This window comes from Diceros bicornis, chromosome 32 (genome assembly GCF_020826845.1).
Source record: "Diceros bicornis minor isolate mBicDic1 chromosome 32, mDicBic1.mat.cur, whole genome shotgun sequence".
Classification (NCBI taxonomy): Eukaryota; Metazoa; Chordata; class Mammalia; order Perissodactyla; family Rhinocerotidae; genus Diceros; species Diceros bicornis.
Genome location: NC_080771.1, coordinates 39,045,586 through 39,053,154, shown reverse-complemented (window position 1 = coordinate 39,053,154; position 7,569 = coordinate 39,045,586). Strand labels below are relative to the sequence as shown.

General features: G+C 37.2%; 1 pseudogene; it reads right to left on the bottom strand.

Moving 5' to 3' along the window:
• Positions 1–280: 280 nt before the first annotated feature.
• LOC131396344 (olfactory receptor 2G6-like) lies at positions 281–1,184 on the bottom strand (annotated as a pseudogene).
• Positions 1,185–7,569: the final 6,385 nt, after the last annotated feature.

Sequence of the window (7,569 nt, the reverse complement as noted above, 5' to 3'; positions counted from 1 at the left end):
ACAGGGTGAAATAATTTGTTCATAAAAGTTGATGGCATGATTGAAGAAGAGCAAAGAGTTTTCTTAGACAGAGCATAGAATCTCTGAATTCATGAGAAGGATGTTTGGGAAGAATGAAACTTCATTGTGGTTTGAGTATGTGACTTCTTGTAGAGTTCTACGTCTTTTACTCTCTTTATGACATTGTACAAGAGAATAATACTTAGAACAATAATCCATGAGCTAAGAATAACCCATTAAGTTTATGCCTACAGCTCATACTCTTTCAGAATCAAGATCATTACCCTCCCAGTGTCCTCAAGAGCCCTTTTGCATCTTTGTTTCTCAGAGAGTAGATAATGGGTTTAAGACTGTGGTGACTCTGGTGTAAAAATGAGAGAAACTTTCCCTGGTTTTTGGAGCTACATTTAGCTGGCTGAAGGTACATATGGATCATGGTCCCATAGAAAAATGACCACAACTGGGTGGGAAGAACGAGTCCTAAAGGCCTTCTGATGCCCTGCTGCTGATTTGATCTTCTGCACTCCTTGGGTTATGAAGCCATCAGAGACTAAGATGAGTGACACAGGGACAATTAAAAAGACCACACTGGCCACGAGTTCTACTTCATTGGCCTGTCCACACAGGCCAGTTTTATGAGCACCTGCACCTCATAAAAAATGTCCAGTTTGTGATGACCACAAAGGGGCAGCTGCACAGTAAGGGAGCATTAAATTAAGGGAGTGATGAGGCCACTGTACTATGCTACGTTTGCCAAGAATGCACAGAGCTGAGGTTGCATAGTGATTGTGTCATGCGGAGGACAGCGGACGGCAGCATAGTAGTCATATACATGACTGCTAGGAGAATATACTCAGTGGAACCCAACCCCATGGCCACATGGAGCTGGGCCACACAGCAACCATAGCTCATGGTCTTATCTTTATTTTTCATGGTAAGCAGCAGCTGTGGAGCAACAGTGGAGGTGAAACAAATGTCCACAGAAGAGAGATTGCTGAGGAAAAAGTACACCAAAGTGTGGAGTTTGGGGACCAAGCAAGATACAAAAATGATGACAGTCTTCCCCAAAAGGTTCAAGATGTTGAAGAGCAAAATTATGACAAAAAGGATCCTCTCTAGCAGGGACTGACCTGAAAAGCCCAGGAGGAGAAATCCCTTTCAGAGCTGTTGTTGTTTTCTTCCATTGTCCTGCAGACTTCCATTCATAAAAGGATTAATATTCTGGAGAAAGAAGGTAATGAGGTGAACATTGGTAAACCATGGTTGTTTCCAATATGATTATCTTCCTTTTGTAACATTCAGCCATGCTGTAAAGACCGATAACACTTTCCTCAGTGTATAACCGTTCATAAGCTATGCCTCTCCCTTCTCATTCCCTGAAACAGATTTCACTCTTTCCATTAGGAACAACTCTAATGCAAGCAGCATCACAATGCCCTCTTGTTTCCATCCATAATCCAAAAGGGTATCCTCTTCCCCTCATGCTTCCTCTAGCAGAGACATAGATTTAGTGATGTTCATTTGTGAGACTCTGTTCTGCCAACTTTGGCTTTACACTGCTAGAAGAGTCTGCTATCATGTACTTTTAAATCGTACAATGGCAGACGGATATGGAGGAAACAGTAGGAAAAATGACAGGTGAGTGTGGAGATAACATAGTTAGATGTTGGCAGAGATAGTACATCTCAGGCACCTAAAGGAGTTTGAAGTGATATGGCAGAGAAGTGAACTGCTGTAGAGATGGTCTTGAGGAGAGAGGACAGAGAGTAGATAAGAATCAGTTTAGCATCAGTCTGATGCCCACTCAATTTTTTGGAAACTGGCATTAGCTTCGAGCAGAATTTGAGCTGCTGACATTTTTAACTAAAGGCTGAGGTAGCAATCTCACAAACACGTCTCCTTCACTTTCTACCTCCTTCTCTTCACTTATCTCCTTTCCAGTTATTTTTTTATGTTTCTTTATCATTGTAGTTTAACTTACAAGTATTTAAGGATGAGTTAGAGAAGTAGTTTATCTTGGCTTTCTCTTTTATAGGTAATTCCACTTGAAACAAAAGGTTCATATCTTTTCCTTTTAAAATCCAAATGTTGACTTTTGAAACAGTTTATTGTTGCCTATAGTCACTTAATCATTTATTATTTTTGTTTGAAAATTTACTTTGAACATATTACAATTTAGTATATAATATTTGAAAAATAAATGCATATAGAAATTTAAAAATAACATTTAGTTATAATATCTTCATCCAAATATGATCACTGTTAACTGTATAGTAGACTAGGAGAAACAGCTTAATGATGATAAAAGACCTACTTTCATGCCCACATTCCTCACTTACCATCTGTACTTTAACAACAATTCACATGTCCATATTTATTATTTATAATGGATAGAAATATTAATTTGGTGGTCATCAAATTATACTATAATAATTTCTTCAATAAACATCTATTTTTTAATTTTTGATACCTTACAGTATACTGTGTATATGTACTTATTGTATACACCTAGTCTTGTATTTTTGGAATATTTTAAATCAAAAGCTTAAAAATAATAAAAAAAAAAACTTATTTTCAAAGACAGCATACACTTTCACCATGTGGCAAATGTTACTTAAAAATTGTTTTATTATGTTATTAAAATTGGTTATAATTTATTACTATAATTGATAATATTGTAAAATTTTTCTTGCATTTGCTTATACTTTGATTTATTTATTTTAAAGTATCCCAGAAATAGAATTAGTTGCCAAAATATGTGAAAATTAATATATTTTTCAAATCTTACAGATGTTGTACAATAAATGCTCCTTCTTGGAGTGTTTGAAAGCTACTCATGTCAACTCATCACAAGTAAATTAAATATTATTTTTAGGCCCTAACATAATTTTTGAAAATCATTATTTTAATATTTATTTTTAAATTGAAATTATTTATTTATTTGCATTTATTAAATTTTGCTTTACTTATTATTATATTTTGTCCATTTTAAGTTGATATATTTGCATATTAAAATGACCTATTTATGCAGAAAAGCAATTGATCTCCTCTTTTCTTTTTTAGGTAAATATTTTATTTCAAGATATTGTCTAATACCTTGAACAATATTCAATAACTATTATTGAAGTGCTATTGCCAAGTGTCAAACCAAATAAGATGCAGAATGTGCAAAATGAAATGTATGTATATATCACTCCATATGTATAATTGTGTGTATACATAAAATCACATCAAAGTCCAAGTCAAAATAAATGAAAAAAATAAGTAAAACAGAAGACATACACATACTCAGTCATGCCTGATCAACTGACATAAGAGGCAAAACATCTGATATGCTTCATCATCAATAGAAAAAATGTAAATTCCCACGCAAAGGAGCAGGATATGGAGCACAAAGTGAAATCTATCCTAGCTTGGCACTCCCAACAGGAGAGACAAAAATAGATGTTTTGGTTGTATGGATCTTCATTAATTGAGATGAAGATGACAAAATGTTAAACCTTCATAGGCCATCTTATTCAAATTATTATTGATTCCTTATGGCTTGTAATACTGTTGAAAATATATTATTTATTATATATGTAGTTTATTATACATATAATGTTCATGGGATACTTCCTTATTACAGCAACATATAAATTTCTCTAAGTTCAGAAGTTGTGGAATTTAAAACTTTCTTTCCTTAAAGCAGAATAGAAACACAATAGTACAAAATCCCTCTCTGACCAAGAATCACAGAAAAAAAAGTTTTTATTTGAACTAGAATAATGAAGAGGAAAGAGGAGAAAAATGTTTGGTCCTACAAGCACTTTGTTCATGCCCTATAGTATTAATTATTAGTTTTGCTAATAAAAGAATAGTATAAAGAAGAACCTGCTGTCTAAATTATGAATGTACATGCTAACTAATCTTGTACTGAGAAAAACATTCCCTGTAAATTATATAGTATATAAAGATATATGTGTGTGTGTGTTTGGATGTATGTGTGTGTATCTGGCAATATCCCCTCATCACTTTCTCCACCACTTCTTTCTCCCAGTCACCATCATCTACTACCCAGACCTCTGCTGGAACCCCATAACTGAAAATCCTTTGCACACTTATCCCAATCACCTCCTTCTCCACAGAGGCAAACAGAGCAAAACTTTTCAAATATAAATAAGGAAGTTCTGGGTGCTGGTATACACCTTTAGATAGTCTTCTAATCTTAATATTCCTACTTTTTTTCTTAGAATATATACTAAACATTCAGGACAATGAATAACAAAAGAAAGCACAAATTATACCTCCACTGTAATCAGGAGACAAAACAAACTATAATTTATATGTAATGGAGAAAAAAGGTACTGAGAATCATCAGAATTGGTACAGAAAACCCCGAATGGTACCAAGAGGCCCTGAAAGGAAGAAGAGTGGCATTCAAGGTCACTGGTAATGGCAAACCCCCCAAAAATCAGAAAATATCTTCTTCTCTAAGGAGAGTGTGAATTGCCGTGCACATTACTGATAGACAAAGAGGCAGGAGCAATCAGAGGCTAAGGGAGAGACAGATTTGGAGAGAGCCAGAGGAGAAGGTGGCAGAGCTAACAGTGCAGCATTGTCTAACCTGAGGGATTACCACCCCAGTCATGGCAGGGAATGAAGAGGTGATAAGTGGGACATGGAGAAAACTTCAGGAATGCATACAACAAAGCAGTAGAGCCTGAGAAACTGGGAAAGAGTCTCCAATGCCTGCAACCCCATGGAATCCACATGGTAATAACTGGAAAAGCAAATTAAATCCTTAAATAATAACATGTGAAAATGCAATGCCATTTTAAAAAACTACACAGAAAAGAAAACAGAAAATAACTAGCAAACTTCTTATCAGAATAGATAAATTGAACTGAAAATTATTGCCATAAAGCAGGTCTAAACCATGGTACAATGTTAAAACTTGATTTACAACCAAAAAAAATTCCTAATAAAGCAATTTTAGCAATGAGAGAACACCATGAAGCAAAAATACAAGAATTCAGAGATTTGATGACCAGTCAAGAAGAGGTGATGGCCAGACAACAGAAATATGTGAAATGGGAATTGACTTGAGTCAGGAAAGAATTTGAAGAAAATGATGGAGCTTAAACTGAATGATTGCTTCCTGGTTTATATGTGGCAGTAAAATAATATTTAAAGTTAATAAATCAAGTAGTGAAAGATGAAGCATATTTAAAGATACACTAATAAGCACTAAGATATACTAAGATTGTATAATAAAAGAAGGAAGAGAAGAGACGAATATTTTAGAAGGTATTTTTTTCTTGCTTACGCTGGGGAACCAATAGACACGGTATAAAGAGAAAGAAGACAAACAGTATTTTACTCTTTATGAAGTATCTTTTTGTCCTATAAAAGTATTGCTAAAAGATAATTGAACAAATACACAAATTTTATTAAATGGAAAAAAAATTAAGTAGTAGAACATAAAGTGAAAGACTTTTTGAAAATAAAAAGACGGAGAGAATATAGAATAATATAAAATGAAAGAGAATACAATATAAACTTATTGGACATGTCAGCAAATATCATTGGGTTTAACATACTTATTAAAGGAAAAAGATTACTATTCTCTCTGCCTGGCAATCTTTTCCTAGAAAAGTTGTGGGTTATTTCTTCAACTCACTCAGATCTCTCCTCTGCTACTTGATTATCAGAGAAGACTTCTTTGACAAATCAATATTAAATAATCATATGTCCTTCACCCTGTTTTACTTTTAGTCACAACATTAACCACTCCTCACATTTTTTTTACAATGATTTGTTTATTATCTCGTCTCCACAATAGAATGTAAATCCAGGAGTTGTGATATTTTACCCATTTTTATCACAGGTGTCTCCCCATTGCTTAACACAATGCCTACCCACTGTAGATGTTTAAAATAAATGTTTGCCTAAGGAATACACTAAATATTTAAGAGTGACATCAGCAAGATGATGAAATAGTGGATCCCTGGCTTTAGTTTCCCTAACAAAAATACAGATTAGCAACTATTCACAGACAAGAGAACATTTGTGAAAAACCCAAAACCTGGGTGAGGCTGAAGTACCCCTGTGGAGCACAAAAACTGAAATAACCCATCTTAGATAGAAGAGTAGGAAGAGTGCTTTACTCTAACTGCACTACCTTCTGCTTGGCCAGCAACAAACTACACTAAGATGGATCCCCTTGGCCTATGGTTTCTCCAGTGGGGAAAAGAGAACCCACAACAGAAACTCAGCTTCCCCAGAATTCTGGGGCACTCCCAAGAGGCACACTTTCTCAAGCTCTGAACTGGCAGGGCTACACCACCTAGGGTCAGCCTGAAACAAAAAAATGGGGACAAGGATCACCAACCAGTGCACAGATCTTGGTGGCAACACCATGTCCCTGCAAGCAATGGTATCTGACCAGAAGCTTTGCTCACCCATGTAGACAAACTGCACCACTGTACGGCCAATGAGCACAATCAGCAGTTCTCTCAGGCTAAGATCTCTAGCCAGGGGTCCATTCCACCTATGTGACCCCACCTGGCTGCAGAGCAGAGAGGGCAATGCTCCTCAGACACATATCTCAGCCTTCAGCCCCATAGAAATGTGGAGCACAGTCTGAGACCCCGTCCTACCTGGGATGCCAGTTGGTGACCCTGCCCAACCAAGCATAGCCAGAGGACCTACCTGATTATGGAGCCCAGTCTGAAGACTTGCTGAAAACAGAGTACAGCCAGTGGACCACCTGGCCAGGGACTACAGCCTGTGGCACCAACTGAGCAGAGGTGATTGCAGAGCCCAGGCTGTGGCCCTGCATGATGATGGAATTCAGCCAGCAACACTGCCTTATCACAGAGCTCAGCATGCAGCCCCATCCATTTGCAGAATCTAGTCAGCAGCACTGCCTAGACAGGAATCACAGCATCCATCCTTACCTGACCAGGAAGTCCAGTCAGTGGTCCTGCCTGAATTTGAAGCCCAGCCAGCTACTATGCCCTACTGCAGAGACCAGCCAGAGAATCCACCTGACTATAGAGAACAGCCAGTGGCCCCACCCACCCAGGGAGCCCCGTCAGAGGACCCACCTGATTGAGGAACCCAGCTAGTGGAGCTGCCAGATCACAGAACCCAGCCAGTTGATCTGCTCAGCCAGAGCTCAGCCCGAGGCCCTAGCTGACCTCAAAGTTCAGGCAGGCATTGGACTAGCCCAACCAGAGACTGGCAGAATTCTCCACCTCCTAATGTATACTATAAGCGGGTCTGGTTAGAACACTAGGTTGGGATGACTGGTAAAAGTCTTTCTCTGCCATAGTGAAACTGTAAAGTATGAAAGGGATGACTACTTTCTTAAATGTGCAGACACCAACCTAAGGATACAAGGATCACAAAGAGACAGGGAAACACGACACCATCAATGGAAACTAATAAAGCTTCAGTAACTGATCCTAAAGAAGCGAAGATCTATGAACTAATTTGCAAATAATTCAGAATAATTATTTTAAATAAGTTCAGTGAACTACAGGAAAACTCAAATAGATAACTAAATGAAATTAGAAAAATAAC